The 19,193-nt window shown below is 36.9% G+C and overlaps 1 long non-coding RNA gene across 1 annotated transcript; it reads right to left on the bottom strand.

Moving 5' to 3' along the window:
* Positions 1-13,174: 13,174 nt before the first annotated feature.
* Positions 13,175-19,048, bottom strand: LOC114469973 (uncharacterized). Its single transcript, XR_003674814.1, has 2 exons — positions 18,746-19,048; positions 13,175-13,991 (listed from the first exon to the last, which is right to left on the bottom strand). It is a non-coding gene; the product is annotated as an uncharacterized LOC114469973 (long non-coding RNA).
* Between the last annotated feature and the right edge of the window lie 145 nt (positions 19,049-19,193).

Genomic DNA, 19,193 nt, shown 5'->3' with positions numbered 1-19,193 from the left:
ACTGACCTCTATCAATCATCGCCCACACTGGCAATCTGACAAAGGGCATAGTTCCGAACAAGATTGTTGAGCACGTTCAGGTGCAAGTGAAGGAAAATCAACTGAAGAGATCCAACATGCACAACTCAAGCAATCGCTGACCTTTTCAAAAAGGAAAAAATAAAAGATAAGTTCACTCATCCTGTTGAATTGATGTCGAAATCCGAAACTGAGAAAAATAGTGAATAATAGACTTACAGCAGACAGAAACAATACATATTTATTTGTGGCTGAAGTGGACCCTTTGAAAATTCTGCAATACCGTAGAACCATCATTGTTTTGATTTTTTGAAATATGACAGTTCCTTGAAGCCTCAACTTATTTTACTCACAAACTTCATACAATCTGTTACACTAACAACATGCTTTACAAGGAATATCAATAGAAACAAAATCAAAACATATCAAAATCATTTTTGCCATTTCAGAAATGTCAATTACTAGTATATACCTATACGTGCTAGCTTTGTAATGTTCAAGTCACCACATTCCCCACTGATTTATAGACCCTATATTTCACTATTTCAACAGGGTATTGCAGTTTTACAATCAGTTATACAAGTTAATTTATTAAAAAATCTATTTTCATAAGCAATGATTTAAGATGAAACATAACAGCAATCAAATATCTGCACTGTATTGATGATATGTTCTCACATTCTGCGTAACTTGTGGCAGACAAATATGGATATTCCCTATTGATTTCTGCTGTTATACTCTAGAGGACTAAAATACAGTGTATATAATAAATGGTCCAAATATGGGTTTGTATTCATGTTTCTAACAATTAAAAAACATTGTTTGAAATGTAAATGATTGGCAAGTTCTTAAAATTTTGACATTTTCCCATTTTTGATGGGCTTCTAATTTTGTCTGTAGAGAGAAAAACATCTAAATGTTTGCTATTTTTTGAGCAAGACAAACCTTTATTGAAATATGATCAACATATTTAATAACTATACCCAAAATATTAATCGGCTCAATGGGTGGAATGTATGCTACAAAGAGGGAAGAAAGTAGGCCTACTCCATTATTGATGATAATAATAATAATAATAATAATAATAATAATAATAATAATAATAATAATAATAATAATAATAATAATAATAATAATAACAATAATAATAATAATAATAATAATAATAATAATAATAATAATAATAATTATTATTATTATTATTATTACTTATTTATTTATTTATTTATTTATTTAAATATAAAGGCCAGTGTGACTTGAAAATATACAATTTTATGGAGTAAAAAAAACGAAACAAAGGGTGAATTATTTATTTATTTATTTATTTTTTAATAAAACCTGACATTCTTTCAGGCTTACCTTCATCACCGATTTGTCCTTTTGCTGTTCCCACTGATACAGTAACTATTACCCTTCATAATTAGGCTCTTTAATTCAATCATGGAACTAATCAAGACATCTGTTTTAAATCACGGTTGGAGAGTTTATTATGACTGAGTGAGTACAGATTTAGGCAATGGGAATGAATGCTGGTTCACATCATACAACTTTAAAAACATCGAATTAATCAAACGGCCATCATGGAGCACATTAATTATAATTCTCAGGAAAAATAACCCATGACTAATAATAGCCTGTCAGCAGACGCTCTGACTCACTCTCACGGTCTCACCAAAAGTCACTGACACGAATGAGTGAACATTGTTCTTACCTGGAAATACCAGCAGAGAGCAGCAATAGTACGCTCTGCTAAGCAATAACTTAGGGAATGTCAGTGGAAACCTGCCTGTCACAGCACCACAGGCAGAACCACCAGGTGGAGGTGGTACCCTATGTAGTATGTAAGGGGACCCGTTGGGATACGGGGTTGTCAAATGGTTATTTACACAGAGTGGCTAATGAATTCCCTTAAACGTAATTAATTACGTTGTATGAGAGAAAATTGTCAAAAATAGACCATACAGTTGAAACATTTTACATAAAGGGGCAGTAATTAAAAAAATCACGTTATAATGGTTTTGCTATAGTGATATACTGTACATTCCTTAGTTTAGCCTCATTCAGAAGGCCAACGTTGAAAAAGTTCCGTTTCCTCCCTCCCTTGCTATTCCACATTTTGTAAAAAGTCAGCTCCAAGCTGGCGAGTTGGATTTTTCTTGCCTTATGACTCATAAGGTGGAAACTCCTCCTCCTGACAATCCTGGCTCTTCGTACCCTACATAAGAACGTGAGCTCCTCCCTCTCAAACTGCTTTACAGGTAAAACAAACATAGCGAAGGCAGGTTGATATTGGTAAATGGACTTGATTTTATATAGTGCTTTATCACCACACTGAAGCAGTCTCAAAGCGCTTTACACATCAGCTCATTCACCCAATCACTCTCACATTCACACACCAATGGGACAGGACTGCCATGCAAGGCGCTAGTCGACCACTGGGAGCAACTTAGGGTTCAGTGTCTTGCCCAAGGACACTTCGACACATAGTCAGGTACTGGGATCGAACCCCCAACCTTTCGATCAGAAGACGACCCACTACCACCTGAGCCACGGTCGCCCTTTTATTACAGTTAATATCACAGTTAATATATTTACGTTTAGTTTAAAGATACTCCGAAGTGCAGCGTAAGCCCTAACAATCAGTTTCACTTTTAGTAGCCGTTATATATCGCCTAGTATCGCCTTTATGGGATGATCTAAGGTGTTTGTGCGATGCAGCATGAGGACAAAACAAAGGACTATCGACTTAAATAGACTATTCCTGTGGTCAGAAGAGGTGAGGATGACAAGTGTTGGAAACAGCTGATAGTTGAGAGTTTACTTCCCTGCGGCGCAGCGCCATGGATCACATCAGTTGCATTTTTATATTGTTTTTCATATGAGATTGGTGGCCTAGTGTGTAAGGATGCTGGGCTTATAATCAGAGGGTTGCTGGTTCAAACCTCTCCTGAGCCATCATTGTGGGATGTTGAACAAGACCCTTAACCCCAAATTGCCCCCCAGGCACTGCAAAAATGGCTGCTGACTGTTCCCCAGGGATGGGTTAAAATGCAGAGGACAAATTTCATGTATGTGTATCATATATGACCAATAAAGGCGAAAGCCCAATTGAATTAACATCACTTTTAAGGGGTGATCTGACGTGTTTGTGACACAATATGGCGTTTGTGTCAGGCAAAACAACGGACTATCATCTGTCTGTGTTGCCCTGCGATGGACTGGCGCCCTGTCCATGGTGCACCCCCGCCCAGCGCCGAATGAGAGCCGGAGATTGGCACCGGCAGACCCCCGCGACCCTGATAAACGGGAATAAGTGGGTCTGAAAATGGATGGATGGATAAACCTCAAATATGTAGTTGGGGTTCTTAGAACAATTGGAGATGGGTGAAAAATAGCACAATACTGGACCTTTAAGGGCTTTACGAAGCGTCAGTGCTTTACAATGTTCTCATTCTCCTTTAGTCATAGTCCTTGAATATTCTTCAGTGTCAAGAGTAAAGACCTTCATGGTTAAAGGCATTCGTAGCTCATCTTTGGACTCAAAACTCATGTCTCAGGCCACATATTCGTCTTTGCATCATATATGCATCACAGATATAAGATGAAGATAGGATAAAAGTAAAAACTTAACATGATTTCGATATATTACAGCTCACAGCCAGTCCCACATACTTTGTCAGTATCGTTTTGTTGTTATTGTAATACTTGAAACTTCAAGTGTGTTTCCATGGCAGTGCTAGGACTGTCATCTACCAGACATTTGCTGATCAAAAAAATACTAACAGACATGTGCCCAGCTCAAAATTTTAGAATGGGACAATTGTCCACCATCATTATACAAAGTAAAAACCTGGAATTACCAGATTACGCTTGGGTCAGAGTTGGTAAATCTTTTATTGTTTTATAGTGATGGGAAAGTATTCCTTTTTAAAATTCTGGTGAGGCCAAATGTCCTAGAATCAACACTGCCAAGACCAGACTAAATTAAATTGATCCTTTGCATGATAACAATGAAATATGTTTTATTATTAAAGAAAATACTATTTAGTGGTCATGAAGAAACATTTTGGTTGGTAGGTAGATTTCAAGACAACAAAATTGATACCAGGCAGAAATTAAATTTTATGTGGAGTTTATTCCTCTGGAGGTGTTTGTTTGTTTGTGCATGCTAACAAGAAAAAAACCAGCATCTTCACAGCGTTAGCTCTGTGGTCAACTAACAATGTGACGTCATCACATCACCTGAAAACTGTATTTCTTTGACTGTTAAGATGTGAAATATAATAGAAAATGTTCAATGGCTGCCAAGACTCTCACAAACTAACAGGTACCATGATCAGATGATAGGAAGACACCACTTGCTGTTTGTGTAATATTTTTTTGTATATGCCTATAATTCTGTGGCTGATTGGTAAAAAAAAAAAAATGGAAATGTCATCTTGCAGTGATCAGTGAAAAGAGAACAGAAGATGAGAACAAAAAAACCCATCAAGAGTTGATTTGTCCGGTGACGTGGTACCAGCACACCCACTGCTCATGTTGGTAATATTTGCTCCTGAGTTTCCTTCAATCTTCTCTGCAATTACATCCAGGTCCATGTCATCAGCCACCGTTTTTAAAGGTGTAGTTTCAATGCCTCGTCAAAGTCCTATGAAAATTGATGATGAAAAGACCTTTGTTCTCCTGGCTGCCTACTATACACCAAAAGCCCAGACTTGACTCTTTAACTGGCTTCATGTTCATCTGAGGTTCCTCTCCCACCACAGATAGAGTGGATCTCATCTATGAAAATGTTGTTGGTGCATAAAACAGCAGACTAACAAACTTTTCTGATTGTTCCCTGTTTTTGGAGGAAAGTGTGGACGAGGACAAGGTGAAGAACGTCGCCCCATTCTGATGCCACAGCTTTGGCTAAGAGGGTCTTACCAGTCTCTGGTGGCCTGACCATTAACACACCCTGTCAAGAGTGACAAATGCCCATGAAGAATTCTGTCTTCCATAGGCAACACCACAGTTTTTCTCAGAAGCTTCCTCGTGTCCTTCAGATCTGCAATATCTTCCCGGTGTACGTTTGGGCTTCGATACACATCTCTGTCCAGTAAGTCGACCAAGTCATTGTCATATGGCCATATCCCCCATAATTCTTTCCATGGTCAACTTTAGTCTTTGCGCCCAAGCAGTCTCCGTTTCCTAGTTGGTGTGGTTTGGGTTTAGCTTGTGCACACACATATGTACATTGAAATATTTTTTTTTTTTTACCATTAAGGGGAAGCTAAGCAAATAATAATAAGAACTGTAACTTTTTACAAGGAAAAAAACAAACAATAAAAAAAGCAAAAAAAAAAAAACTTTTATATTCTTTATTTTATGTTGATAATGATTTTTTTTACTCTGGTTCTATTCATGATTCATTTTAATTTTAAACAAAAGGCTAAACAAACAAAATGTTGTTTTGAAGAATTTTTTTTTATGTCAGTGACACAGCCATTTAAAGAGCAGACTGCCAGGTGCTAAAATGTGGGCACCACTAATAGCAAATAAAAATGTGTTTCCTGGTCATTATGTGAGGAAAAAGTACTGCTGGGCCCCAAAATTTTCCAATTCATTCTTAATGAAATGTGGCAATTGTTTTTTTTAAAACAAATACAAAAGTTAACTCTAGAATCACCAAAACATCAGAAATATGACCTGAATTACTTGTTACTGTTGCACTCAACAGCCAACTTACACATTCAGACCACACACACTAAAGGGATTTTGAAAGGCTGAGGGGTACAACGCAAAACATGTTGGAAATCCTTGCTGTACAGGACAAGCAGGTACAGAACTTAATAAGAGATTTTGAATGTAGTGCTGCCTTACATAACCATGCATGCTGAGTTAATAGTTAATTCTCTATCACCAGGCACTATTAATCAGAGCAGGGAAAACAGAAGATGCACAGACACACACCCTCAGCTTGTTTACAACTCCAAAATAGACATACACCAAAAAACAGTGTTTGTGCAGGTTTGAACAAATATGTAAGACAAATTGCAGTCACATAATTGCTCTCCAACTAACCAAAATGTATTGCCACAGAACTCATAAACAAGCAAGAACAAAGGTAGTACATGAACAGACTACACCTTACCTTTTTCACCAAACTATATCGTCCTGTCAATTTTCATGAAATTGAGCCCCCAGGAAGGGCCTCAACAATCCAAGAAAGGTGGAAGAAGAAGAAGAAGAAGAAGAAGAAGAAGAAGAAGAAGAAGAAGAAGAAGAAGAAGAAGAAGAAGAAGAAGAAGAAGAAGAAGAAGAAGAAGAAGAAGAAGAAGAAGAAGAAGAAGAAGAAGAAGAAGAAGAAGAAGAAGAAGAAGAAGAAGAAGAAGAAGAAGAAGAAGAAGAAGAAGAAGAAGAAGAAGAAGAAGAAGAAGAAGAAGAAGAAGAAGAAGAAGAAGAAGAAGAAGAAGTTGTTCTGCTCTAACAAGAGTGAATTTGTTTTTTTTTGTGTTTGATTAATATTTTTTCTGTTCATTTATCCACAAAACAAATTTATCAGCATAAAATCAAAGGCCCACGGTGATATAAAACAAAGTTTATCATAATTCTTTCACTCAAACACTCAGAAACACAGTCTGGAGAAGTCTTGACACTGATTATGAGTCGATCACTATTCCCCCCTCCCCCCTCCCCCTCTTGCTCACCTGTCACAGGTGAAGCTCATTGTCCTGATTAGGCCTCCTCCTCCTTATTTAAGGCGTGGCTGCTCACTTAGTCATTTACTTTGAGCTCCAATGATCTCTACATGTCAGACTTCTCAGCGCGTGTGCTCAGTAGGTGGATATTTATTTTTTTACTTTAGTGTCAATTTCTTTTATACATTCAGTGCAGCTTTATCTGGTGTGGGCTGTGCTTAAAAATAATACTCCAAAAATCAATAGAATTTTAATGTATGTGTTGGTGCAAAGAAAGACTGAACTATCTTTTTTTAAATTTTTTTTTTTTAACCCGTAGCTGCCCACTATGACCTTTCATATTCCTGCTGTGCAATTGTTTGATCCCTGTATATTCGCTGAGGTTCTTTGGTCTCTACATTGTTGTCACGGTTCGAGGACTATGTACCGGCTTTGTGGCTTGTATTGTTGGTTGCGTTATGATTTGAGGCTTGTCTTGTAGTTTTGAGTAATGTTGCTGTGTCATGGTTTGAACAGCACATCACACCTGAACATTGTCATAGTTATTTTGAACCCTGTTGTATTGTTTCAGTCGTTTCATATTGTTGACAAATTTACCCATCACAACCTACCCAAGTTGCCTACCTAATCAATGTTGTGGGCTTGCACTTTAAGTCATTTTTTTTTTTTTTTTTTTTCCATGTCACAATTTGTTTTAAACTGTTTTTGCTTCTTACTTTGTTTTGGACTTGTTTTTGTATGAATTAATTTTTGTTAAATGAATTAAAAAAATACACATTTTTAATACATGATAGATATGACGACAGGTGGACACAGCCATGAACTACAAAAATCCACACTAACCTTTTCAATTAATTATACTAAACTGTCTACCTTGAGTTTTATACATTTGTATTGGGTTCAAACATCGGATACAAAGTCTTTATTAAAAAAAAAAAAAAAAAAAAAAAAAAAAATCCCTCGGAGGGAGATAAAATGTTGCTAAAACTGACTGACCAACAACTTAACACTATTACCCAGTAAATAACAGCCAACGGACTCAAACATTTGACATGTCATGGACCATGAAATGGACAGAACTACTGCTGGGATCCTGTCTGTCTAAAATGCAAAGGTATGTCTACCCTTTTTTTTTTTTTTTTTTTTAAACTTTCTAATGTTGCATTTTTTTCCCATTGATATAATTGTTTTATAAATCCAAGTGTGATAAGATAAAATTAATTTGTTAGAGACAACTGACTGGTTAATTTTTAAATGATTATGATGTGTGCTTAAAGTTGTTCTTTCATTGACAGTAATTTATCTCTCATTGACTCAAATGTGATGAGCGCAGATTGACTCTTTCATTGACACATGTGGGATACATCAAGGTAAGATTTTTACGTATAATGAACTGAAGTGACTTAAATCATTGACCTGAGTGTAACTTGCCAAGATTGATTTTTATTATTCACATACATGTAGGTTTTGACACAAATAACTTGCTAGTTAACTGATAATAGGCTCTCTTCTCTTGCAGGTTCTGGGCAATTGTCTCATTTGGGTTGTTTGCTTACTGCGTGTATTCTTCTTTGTCATTGCAGCTAAAAAGCATTGAGGGTGTTATACATTATTCTCTTTTGACAAAAAATGACATCTGCTGGAGACAGGTTACTTCCCTTGCCACATGGGTGGAAAGACGCTAAAGTCCTGCCACTTCCACATGACTGTGGCTGAATTTGATCGACTATGGACCTGGCTACACTGTCACTCCCCTTGCTAATCCTACTCTTATCTATGTAGATGGTGGCTGAACCAGGTCCTGGACATGCTGTTGCCATGTCTGACTAAAGTATTTTTTTTTTTTTTTAAGGCAATATTTCAATGTATAACCCAAATCATTTTAAGATTCTGCTCTTGCTGTCGGGATCTTGTTTCTGGAGAAGCAATGTACAAATTAAAAGATTAACTCTGAAGCATGGCCATTTAAACAAAAAAGAAGAATCCAGAAGTGGAAAGACTCACAAAAATAGCTTTAAACAAGATGGTGATGCGCTGGACAGATGTTGGCAGTATGGTCTGTCAATTTTACAGGGGTCCTACGGTGTTCACACATGCACAGTTGGAGGTGAACTGGTCTGTGGCACTGCTTCAACAGTGTCATAACCTCATGAGGAGCAATTGGATTTCAAACGTTTGTCCATACGACCACATGATTGCTGGTCTCTTCTAATGACCCCATGCATACTGCACAACGCAAAAGTCTGACCAAGATGATTTTTTTTTTTTTTTTTTTTTTTTTTTTTTTTTTTTCTTTCCTCTCCTTAACGCTGCTTTCTTCGCATGTCTAACAAAGGTTTTTTGCTTCCCCAACGCTGCTTTCTTCCCATGTCTAACCAAGGTTTTTTCCCCATGTCTAACCAAGATTTTTGCTTCCTTCTCTTCTGTCTAACAAAGATTTTTTTTAATTCTTTCTTCCCATGTCTAACCAAAGGTTTTTCCCCCTATTTTTTTCCGTCTTCCCATGTCTAACCAAAGTAATTTTTTCCGTCTTCCCATGTCTAACCAAAGTAATTTTTTCCGTCTTCCCATGTCTAACCAAAGTAATTTTTTCCGTCTTCCCATGTCTAACAAGATTTATATCGTATATCACCATATTGCCCAGCCCTAGTAGGAATATTCACAGCATTTCAATGTTAAAGGTTAACCTACCAGATTCTAATCACGTAACTGTTTTTAATAAGTAGTTGACAATTCCACCTATCTTAAAATATAAGGGGTACTGGAGCTTGGTTGGTTGGTTGGGTGGGTGGGACAGCTTGTAGTGGGCGCCAGAAAATTTCCTTTATTTTCAAATCCAAAACTTGACAGGTATTCATGTCTAATCAAGGTTTTTTGCTTTCTCCCTCCCATGTCTAACCAAGATTTATTTTATTTGTTCCCATATCTAACCAAAATGTGCTTCTTCAGCAGCTCTCACCCAAGTTTCTCTTTTTCCCATTTCTAAATGTTCATTTTATTTCCTTCTTCCCATTTCTTTATTTTGCCATTTTCAGCATCTCTCAATTACTACTTTATTTCTTTATCCCCTTTTTGACTTTGTTCAGATGTATAATCCAATTATTTTTGCTATGATTATCTTAGTCTGCATATTCTAATACCTGATCGTTGCTCACAGGTTTAGATCTTTCTACCAGGTATAAGATGAATCATTTAGTTGAGTAAAATTTTACCATTTGAATGACAGTAAGACCTTGAACTCAACTTAGTTATGATATAAATATCCACTCACTCATTCCAAACAAATGATTGGAATTGTTGATGCTGAACAGTAGTGCTTTATGTAAACCTGCAATAATATACTATAACATTGGCCTGTGAATACAGCTGAAATAAGTTACAAAGAAAACAAATATACTCTACACAAATGTTGCTTGTCTTTCCTAGATTTGCCAAGAATTTAGACTTCATTGGTCTGCTTGGTGCTGATGTAATGACTTGAACATTGTTTCTTCTTAAAAACATTTTGAGTTTAAACATAGTTATTTTTGAGTGAAGATACATGGTAATGTGTTTAAAATAAATGCACATTTTGATGACAAAGTTAAATTCCCTTGAAAAAAATATTTTCAATAAATACATTTCCTGCTGAGAGCTGAAGAGAATTTCCAAATGATTTACAGCAAGACAATATGCATCGTTTTAATGCTAAAATAAATATGCCGCAACTGTGATCAACTGCACATTCCTGCTATTGGAACAGATGCTGAAGGAATGTATCCATTTTGATGTGTTTTCATTCCCTCTTCTATCTGCTTCGTGACATTATAATAATTTCTAGCTATTCTATCACTTGCAGTTATTAGGAGAGCAGTTACACGTAGATTGAAAAATAAAATGCATCAACAGTTGTGAAAAACTACTTCAGCACAGTGGCGGCTGGTGCATTTTTCTCCAGGGCTACAACTCCAAAATAGACATACACCAAAAACAGGATTTGTGCAGCTTTGAAGAAATAAGTAAAGAAAATTGCAATTGCTTTCAAACGAACAAAGTATTGCCATAGAACCCATAAACAAGCAAGAACAATTGTTGTATATACAAGGGAGTGACTATCGGGGATAACATACTTTTGGAAATGTAATTTGTTTATATTTAAATGTAATTTTTATTATTATTTTTTTTAGTTTAATGAGTATTTTATTAAAACAAAGGGTGGTAAATAAATATACAATTTAAAACCAAGTTTACAAAATATGGAAACCATCAAATTTAGTTTGTTCATGTTTCTTTGCCTTTTCTGAAAAGTGCTTTAAATCGGTCAGACATGTCTATATCTATGTTGCGTCTGATCCTGACTTTTGAAAAAGGAGGCAGGGAAAGCAAAATTATTTAATTTAACTTCCTCCATTTTGCTACTATTTTCCTACGGAATCTGATTAGGTGTAATTATCGTGATGTATTTAATAATTCCTACACAAGGACAAATAGTAAGCAGCAAACCCACACTGTTTTATACAATGCTGCACATAAAGCGATAAAAATTAAAGTTGCTGCAAACAATAAAAATTCAATGACATTCAAGCCACGATTTAACAGATTATTATATAAGGCTCAACAAAACAAAAATGCATTAACAATTGATCCTTTGGCAAGTGTATTACCAACCGCTCCTTTCTCATGCACACACTAATGCCGCCAATGGTTCAGAACAGCCTGATGTGGGTTATGCAACGCCTCCAACTGTACAGATGGTGTTGCAGATTACTGGCCCCTTGTATGTTTATTAGTAATCTCTCTGTAATTTTTGTCCCATTCATTGCATAACACCGTGTGGGAAATCATAGACCTTTTTACAACTGCATATGGAAGATTGTTGGCGCTGTTGTCTGCTGTATTCATTATGCTGGACTATATAATGGAAGGAGGAAATGGGTGGTCAAAAATCATCTGAAGGTGTCTACATGATCAAACCTGAGAAGTACAAACCAAGACTGCATCAGGGAATCGGGCACGGAACAGATCGATGTTGGTATTGATGCGTATGACAAACTTCTTTAATGTAAAGAGTCTATTTGTAAGGATAACCTCCGATGCTATTGGTTATTGAAGTATAAGTACGTAGTGTTATAGGTTTAGGTTATAACCCAATATCGCAACAATTTTTAGGTTTAGTCTTAGTCACACGACCTAAACTAGCCAATGACTGACCTATCACATAATCTAAACTGGCCAAATAGGATAGAATGTCGGTATATTGATACTGCAACCTTACAGATAGCCACTGCTAATAGTCCTAAATAACACCTATGATTCAGTTGATTGTGATACATTTGCATCTGTGTATACATTTTGATGGGAAATAAATACATTTTCTTTATCAGCATATTTAGATTGTAGTGTTTATATTGACAATGTATAGAATTGCTCACTACAAATATGGAAACCGCTAATACTATTTTAATTCAAGCATAATCAATGCTGATGATTGGAAGGCTATTTATTGGAATATACTCATTGGGTGGGCCAATGAGACAACACTGGCCTAAACATTTGGAACACTAGTGAATGTGAATGACACTAATCAGCTTTCTGCTATAAACATTTAATTTTAAAGATTCTGACTAAAGCAGGTTTGAAAAAGAACAAATGATGCTAACTTGTAGGAATGACCAGTGCATCATGGTTTATCACCTTAGATGCTGCAAAACGGTTAACATTTGGTCATAATGCAGCATAGTGGTTGTGATATAGATAGAAAACGGTATTAATTCGAGGTGATTGCCTTTTTAAAAACGTGATGGAGTGTAAATGCATAGAGCTGAAGGGGAATTTTACGGATTGTATATAGGCAGAAAAACACACATATTTTAAAAAAAAACTTTTTATAGGTCAAACAAGTGGTCATTTTAGCAATAGGTGTGCAACACATATTGGGAAAAAAAAAAAACCTTGAGAAAATAAATATATTACAAAATTTATTTTATTTAAAAAAAAAAAAAAAAAAATCAAATATTAGAAACAACCACCATTAAAAAATCAGGAAGCAGCAACTGTTATTTGGGATAAATAGAAATGGCACTTGAAGTCATTTGTGTTGGCTCATGTTTCATCCCTTTCTGAGTTTTGGCAGCTGTCTCCTTCAAACCATGCTATCAGTTTGTGGGAGTTGCACATTGGCTATGATCAGCCCAGTGTACACCCGTGGCTGTTAGTCAGTTCGTCTCCTGCCTGTTACTCATCCTGAATGATGGTTTTCTGCACTCTATTTACACTTTTTGGAGTCGGCAGTCTAAAAGAGAATCACTCTGACTCAAAGGTAACATTTCTGTTGTTACTTTTAATCCCACAGGAGTTGGACCGGCATGTCTAATGAGGAGACTGTCAGGAGAGGCCCTAGAGCTCACTTTTCTGTCAACAATACATCAAAGCCTCCTCTTTCCACTTCTTCCCTTGCATTTTACTCCACTCATAAATACAAATCAAAATTTATCTCAGTCTGTCGTTTTTCTTCCACTTTTTTTTTTTTTTTTTTTTCTTTTCTGTTACAGCTTGTTTCTTACATCCACTGCCTCATTTTAGCTCTTGTTTCCTGCCTGTCCTCTGTTAGCTGCTCTGTTGGTGCCATCATTAGTGCTACAACTGGAACACCACAGCTATGATCTTTCATTGCCTCAAACACTGGATATTGACACCCTTAACCTGTTCTTGCAGTAAAATCTGCTTTTTTCATCCTTTGAGGTGATGAGGAACCGTACAGAGCAGGATGTCATGGTTGGTGAGTGTGAAGCAAACCGAACCAACTGACAGATGGCCCGTCCCAGTGACGCATAGCGGAGATAAGAGGATTAAGAACCTTGCTACAACTCTTACTGTAATGCAGTTAGAACATTTAAACAGTACGTGTGGAAACATGAATGGCTGAAGTCCAGATGGCTTAGCTCAGATTTTTAGTTAAATTCATTTTCTTAAGTAGAATTCCATCAAGATCCCAAAGTCATGATTAAGCTGCGCTCAACATGTACTTGTGTTCAGCTTTCTCCTGCTCCAGCTCTGCGAAGAAAACTGGAAGCTTCTCCGGGTGAGACGGTATCTTGCAGGCTTTGTAGAGAATGACGAAGAGGATGAGGATAAGAACGCCCACCACAGAGTTACAAGCAATGGCCACAATGGCCCATATAGAGAGTCCCATCCTCATATCATGCTCCATGGTTGCAGCAGAGCTCAAACCCAAAAGTCACATGCAGAGTCTCAAGGTGGGTCTGAAGGTTGTAGGTGGCACCACACAGATCACATCAGCTCAGCAGTTTGTCTCTAGAATGACCAGAAAATAGTGTGTCAAAGACTGCAAAATATCATTCATTCATTACTTCATCTTTACATCCTTTACATTGAGCTGTTCTAACTTATCCTGAGTTACCAGACTACCTGTCAACATTGAGCTGTTCTGCAAAGCTGCATGTAAGACAATTTTATGAAATAATTAAAATCCGAAGTTGCACACCTTTGAACCAAGCAGCAGCCATGTTGAAAGTCTCAGGGCAATTTGAACCTGATTCACAGAGATAATAGACACACAGAGACACACAGACAGAGATTCCTTGCTTTATAGATAGAATGGTATTTATTTTCAGCCTGTTGGGTTAAATCCATGGGATTTGTTCCTCATTTTTCTGTTATTTTTAATCTTTTTATTTCTTCTAAAAAGCACTTAAGCTTCTGTTGAAGCATTGCATTCCTTTAAAGGCACTTTATCAGCATCACTGTATGCATGTTGTGCTGCTAATTTGTTTGGCAGTTCTGTGCACTACAAAATAGTTGACTTACTAAAGGTTGAAAAGGCATGTGATTAGAAAAGTCTTCCCTGATGGGAAATGTTACGTTACATTGTTTGTGTTACCCCCACTTGTGGTAATAAAAATGGTAATAAAAAAATATCTTATCACATCTTTTATTGCACCAAATGACATATAGTTATACCGATAAGGGTACCGATAAATATTGGCATTGGTAAGGAGTATTGGTATCGACAAATACCTAACGATATGCATCCCTGCTCTCACCACTACCCCCCATAAAAAAGAAACATGTTTGTTTCATGTTTTTTATTCAAATACCACATTTTATAGATGTTAAAATCATAAATTATTTAGAAAAAAAATATGCTTTATAAAATAATTTTAAGTATTACAATAGAAGAAAATAGTATTGTTGAATATGATGAGATATAATATAATCAAAGATTGAATAGTGTTTGTATAGAGGACGTGCATGCACACACTGACACGTTCTGCCTCAGCTAAACCACTAGTCACATGGGAATGCTCAATCCATGGTGTGATCAGCTCAGTTAAGGTTACTCTCTCTCTCACACAGCCAACACAGAAGGTCAAAGTGCTTTGACTCACCTGACGCTATATTTAGATTAACCTATTTCTGTTCCTTTGAAGATGGCTGTTAGTCTCAAAACCTATATTTAAAAGGTGATAAAAAGCATTTTGTATGTCTGTATGTCAAATACAGAGCACAATACATTATAATACAATACAGTATAGGTGTCCCACTGTCCCATATTCTCTTACATAACAGATACCCATAGTTAGATGCACAACTGCAGATAACAGAACAGTTTTTGAGGAGCAATGTGTGCTTTTAAACAGTGAGACAGAAAAAAGATGTATTGTAGAAGACATTTTCTATTACTTTCTATAAGTGATTTTCATCTGTAACAAGCTTTTCAGTTGAATGTGAGCGGATACAGATGATGGCTTTTTAACTGATATCCATTGGTTAGTGTGGTTCGGTCTGTGAATGAGAAATGAGTCGTTCACAGTGGACGATGTGGATTCGTTTCCCACCCAGAGTTCAACAGATAAAAGCTTTAGCTTATAGTTCTGCACTTCTCCTCTTCTCTTCTTTCCCTCTAATGCATTTCTAATGAGATCAAGTTTCCACTTTTCCCCAAACTATAGGCATGCTCAACCCTGCTGCTGAGAACTCATTTCAAAGTTATCTTTCCTTTCAGGGGCGTTTTACGACCACAGCAAATAAAGTTGGAGAATCTACAAGCCAGCCCCAGTGGCAGTGATGCATTTGATTTCCTCTCCAATGTTGAGAACTTGTCTCAGCTTGTAGCAGATGTGTCCCCATCAGGTGGCATTACCGGTGGTGAAAACCGGCCACAAAAACACACACTGAGAAACAGCCTGAATGACTTTCACTCTGAAATCAGTGACACTGACCCTCCTGTTTACCTTTTCCTTAATAAATACCTTAATATTGGCATAGATGCAGAAAATATTAAAGTGAAGAAGAGTGAATGAATAAAAAAGCAGTCCAGTGTGAGCGTTATAATAGTGGCTGATTGCTTGTGTAGAGGCAAAGCATGCATGTGTCAAGAAAAGTCAATTAGCTCATTATCCCACAATTACATAATACATTTAGTCATGACTCAAACTGAGTGCATGAGAAAACCGTGGCTAATAGATCAACAACCAATGCAATTTATCCTCATTTATGAGTTATTTACATCTCTGTAACCGCGCTGTGGAAAGGGAGTGTACGTAAAAAGGAAAGTGAACATAAAGGGGCCAAACAAATGGAAGGACTATAGTTGTCACTAGTTTTATGTTACTTTTGTGCAGATAGATATTAGTTTTGTGGTATTGGAGACTGGTCTTGGTCTCGAGACCAAATTTTAAAAATCTCGACTGCCCAAACACAGGCTTTTCCATCCAGACTGGTCGAGACCAGCACTGCTTTTTGCTATTTTCCAGGTTGATTGAGAAGAAGAACTTAATAAAACAATAAATATCTTCAATTCATGCATTAATCCACTCTGTGATGATTGCAATATTCCCGATGTGACTGAGTGACAGACACCTCTGCACAAAAGTGGGAGTGAAATGTAGTCAGCTTAAAGTTTTTGCTATTTTTGTATTTTGTTACTGAACTTGTTCAGGCTGGGCATTTGATGTTATTCACATTTAAACTGTTTCTGATTAATTAATGTTGACATTTTAATTCAAACATTTCCCATTGTTTCACTGATTGCTCTTGCTCCTTGGAAATATTTTGGGTTTCCTCATGTGTCAGACACCTGCAAAAACTGGGGCCATCCATCTTAGTTCTAGTCAGAAATACCTCTAAACACGTACATTCAACTCACAAATAAAAATCTGGTTTTCAGATATTTCATTCAGTTAAACCAATTTGTAAAGAGTTGAAATTTTAACATGTACTGCTTTGACAGAGTTGCAGAAAAATGTATTTTAAAAAACCCTAAAACTAAAGAGAGAATGTTTTTAACCGTTCAACCTTGTCATGGTTTTTGAAATAGATTTTTATTGATTTGTTGATTTTTACGGTCTTGGATTGTCTTGGTCTCGACTCCAGAAAGTCTTTGTCTTTACTTGGTCTCATTGCATTCTGGTCTCGGGAAAGTCTTGGTCTTGGATACTGGTCTTGAGCAATAGATACAAACATTCTTATAACCTCCTCCAAGGAGGTTGTATTTTCCCTGGCGTTTATTCATTTGTTTGTTTGTCTGTTAGCAGGATTACGTCAAAAGTACTTTTGACAAAGTTTTAACCAAAGACAGACCTTACCTCATGGGAGATTCTATTCAATTGTGAAGGGATTTGGATCAACATACTGATTATGGATCAATTTCAAAAATCACAAGATCCCTATCTCTGAACAGTGGCAGTTTTTTTTTTAATTCACGTTTCGCTTTGCTATGGACCAATCTTTACAAAATTGGTTATGCTGGGTGGGTTCCTAAAATTAGCCCACCAAGTTTCATCCAGATCAGATTCAGATTGTGCATTTCATCGCAATATTTTCAAAAAAAACTAATACATTTTTACCTATTATCATTATTAATGGTGATTGAAATTTCTTCCGAGCCTCTAAATTGTGAACTGATAACTGCCGATATTGGGCAAAGAGGATATTTGGCGCTTGACGGAGGTTTAGATTGTGTTTTTTGGTTTTGTATGTATTGTTTAAAGAATGAAAAATTAATTTTGTGTCACTTCCTATGTATGTTAATGTGTTATAGTATAATACATGCAGGGTGTTAAACTACACTATCCAATGTGCACTTGGACCAAACTCAAGCTTTCTAAACAAACCAACACAGGTTAATAAGTTGTTTGTCTCTGAACGTTCTTTGCTCTTCATGTTGCAAACTAGCAATAAATCGGACAACCTTTTGCCAAAAGTCCTCTTGTGTTGTTCAGACCTGGGAAGATTGTAGAATTTAATCATTACTAGTGCATGTTTCTGACAAACCTGACTGTGCCATAACTTTTGGAGGTTTCTTTACAAACCTAGATGTGAGTTCATCACAAGTTCAAGTTATCTTAATTATCTTCATTTTTTATTCTCTTTTTCTACACCCTCTCATTCTCTGGATCATGGTGGTTAATGGAATGTGTCCCAGATGCGAACTAACCAGATCCTATTCTATGTTTTGGTGGAAAGCATTCTATTGCGAAATAATGAAAAGCTGTATTAACAGAATTCTGTGGGGTTGGAAGCCTTACTGATTACACTAGATGTACAATGACATCATGTCATCACACAGGACCCGGTCCAAAAGGGTCTCTGGGAATGATTCCAAATCGTAAAAAAGAGCAGTGTTTGAATGTTCTTGTTTTCCCTTATGGAATTAAAGAATGACAAAGGTTCACAACACACACACATGATTCTCAAAGCCATCTGTCAACATAATGACAAGAAACTCTTGTCAAGCTGTGGGATTAGCTGGTTCATCTTGAGTTTAATGTTCAGGATCATGCAACAGTAAAAAAAAAAAACAAGGGATAACGTGGCTAAGCTAGTTCAATAGTGACACTGTCCTAACAAGGGCCTTTTGTTTGCACGCTCATGTAAATATATGTAAATGTTACATGCTTTAGCAGTGAAGTGCTCTACATGACACCAATAGAGCAGTGCACACAGAAAACAGGCAAATGTTTGTGCATAATGCAGTGACTGTGTCCTCCTTAAATAATTAAACAGTCTGAAAGAAACTGAACCTTTCAGCAGCTACAGTCTCTTACCCAACTTTGTCCTCTGATGCAGCCTGTCCATGAGATGATGCTCTGGTTTGTTTCTTCTTTGTGCACATTCCAGCTTGGACACCCCCCCCCCCCTCCAACCTGCAGCAATGCATGAAAAACCAGAAACAGTTGGAAAACTGACCAGCAGCGACTGTCAGGGTTGTATTCTATTCAGGCGGGCTGTGTCCCAGCAGGATCCAGTGACTGCTGTCAGGCTGAGGGCGACAGGGCGGGGATGATGCTGTCAGAGTGGCTGCTCCTCATTCCATGTCCCCGCCCCCTTACACTCTTTCTCCCTCCTCATTCAATCATTCAAAGTCTATATAAAGACCAGTACATCCCATCAAGGGCTTTCCCTATGACCACAATGAAGATCCCACTATCAAAGCTCTGCACAGTGCAAGTTGTTAAAGTAGCAACACAAACAATCCCAAAACCCAACACTGCT

The sequence above is a fragment of the Gouania willdenowi genome, chromosome 9, assembly GCF_900634775.1.
Source record: "Gouania willdenowi chromosome 9, fGouWil2.1, whole genome shotgun sequence".
Lineage (NCBI taxonomy): Eukaryota > Metazoa > Chordata > Actinopteri > Blenniiformes > Gobiesocidae > Gouania > Gouania willdenowi.
This window is presented reverse-complemented; position numbering and strand designations above follow the sequence as displayed.